Below are 2,289 nucleotides of genomic sequence, written 5' to 3'. Positions count from 1 at the left end.
TCCGACGAGTGGCCCCTACGAAGAGTTCTGTGGCAGTGACATTCCTTTAAAGTGATTTTATATTCAATAAAAATAATTAAGTTTGTATATCACGTCGTTGTCTGGCCTGTGGTGTGTTTTGGTGTAGCTCCTCCGGAGTGGTGGTTGTCCTCGGCCCTAGGCAGACCCAAACGTACTGTGAGGGTCTGTTGGGAACGTTTGGCTGAATCTCCTGTCAGAGAGATCTTCAACTCCCACCTCTGGCAGAGCTTCGACCAGATCCCGAGGGAGTCTGGAGATATTGAGTCCGAGTGGACCATGTTCTCCACCTCCATTGTCAATGCGGCCACTCGGAGCTGTGGCCGTAAGGTCTCCGGTGCCTGTCGAGGAGGCAATCCCCGAACCCGGTGGTGGACACCGGAAGTAAGGGATGCCGTCAAGCTGAAGAAGGAGTCCTATCGGGCCTGGCTGGCTTGTGGGACTCCTGAGGGAGCTGATGGGTACCTACGGGCCAAGCGGACTGCAGCCCGGGTTGTTGTGGAGGCAAAAACTCGGGCCTGGGAGGAGTTCGGTGAGGCCATGGAGAAGGACTATCGGTCGGCCTCGAAGAGATTCTGGCAAACCGTCCGGCGCCTCAGGAGGGGGAAGCAGTGCCCTACCAACGCTGTCTACAGTAGAGGTGGGGAGCTGTTGACCTCGACTGGGGATATCACCGGACGGTGGAAGGAATACTTCGAGGATCTCCTCAATCCCGCCGTCACGTCTTCCATTGAGGAAGCAGAGGCTGAGGGCTCGGAGGCGGACTCGTCCATCACCCAAGCTGAAGTCACCGAGGTAGTCAAGAAACTCCTCGGTGGCAAGGCACCGGGGGTGGATGAGATCCGCCCTGAGTACCTCAAGTCTCTGGATGTTGTGGGGCTGTCTTGGCTGACACGCCTCTGCAGCATCGCATGGCGGTCGGGGACAGTGCCTTTGGACTGGCAGACCGGGGTGGTGGTCCCTCTTTTCAAGAAGGGGGACCGGAGGGTGTGCTCCAACTATAGGGGGATCACACTTCTCAGCCTCCCCGGGAAAGTCTATGCCAGGGTACTGGAGAGGAGAATCCGGCCGATAGTAGAACCTCGGATTCAGGAGGAACAGTGTGGTTTTCATCCTGGTCGTGGAACACTGGACCAGCTCTATATGGTGTGGAGGGTGCTCTGGGAGTATGGGGTTCGGGGCCCTTTGCTAAGGTCTATCCGGTCCCTGTATGACCGGAGCAGGTGCTTGGTTCGCATTGCCAGCAGTAAGTCAGACTTGTTGCCGGTGCATGTTGGACTCCGGCAGGGCTGCCCTTTGTCGCCGGTTCTGTTCATAATTTTTATGGACAGAATTTCTAGGCGCAGCCAGGGGCCGGAGGGGGTCAGGTTTGGGGACCACACGATTTAATCTCTGCTCTTTGCGGATGATGTTGTCGTGCTGGCCTCATCAAACCAGGACCTCCAGCATGCACTGGGACGGTTTGCAGCTGAGTGTGAAGCGGCTGGGATGAGAATCAGCACCTCCAAATCCGAGGCCATGGTTCTCAGTCGGAAAAGGGTGGTTTGTCCGCTTCAGGTTGGTGGAGAGCTCCTGCCTCAAGTGGAGGAGTTCAAGTATCTAGGGGTCTTGTTCACGAGTGAGGGAAGGATGGAACGGGAGATTGACAGGCGGATCGGTGCAGCTTCTGCAGTAATGCGGTCCCTGTACCGGTCTGTCGTGGTGAAGAAGTAGTCACGAAGAAGTCGTGGCTCTCGATTTACCGGTCAATCTACGTTCCTACTCTCACCTATGGTCATGAGCTGTGGGTCATGACCGAAAGGACAAGATCCCGGATACAAGCGGCCTAAATGAGCTTTCTCCGCAGGGTGGCTAGGCGATCCCTTAGAGATAGGGTGAGAAGCTCGGTCACTCGGGAGGAGCTCAGAGTAGAGCCGCTGCTCCTCCACATCGAGAGGGGTCAGTTGAGGTGGCTCGGGCATCTTTTCCGGATGCCTCCCGGACGCCTTCCCGGGAAGGTGTTCCGGGCATGTCCCACCGGGAGGAGACCCCGGGGAAGACCTAGGACACGCTGGAGAGACTATGTCTCCCGGCTGGCCTGAGAACGCCTCGGAAGAGCTGGAGGAAGTGTCTAGGGAGAGGGAAGTCTGGGCATCCCTGCTTAGACTGCTGCCACCGCGACCCAGTCCCGGATAAGCGGTAGAAGATGGATGGATGGATGGATTTATTTATTTTATGAATGTTGTCTGTTTTAAATGTAAAAAATAATTTTATATTTTTTTACATTTCTCT

This window comes from Scardinius erythrophthalmus (genome assembly GCF_964197995.2).
Source record: "Scardinius erythrophthalmus genome assembly, chromosome: 19".
In the NCBI taxonomy this organism is placed as follows: Eukaryota; Metazoa; Chordata; class Actinopteri; order Cypriniformes; family Leuciscidae; genus Scardinius; species Scardinius erythrophthalmus.
This window is presented reverse-complemented; position numbering follows the sequence as displayed.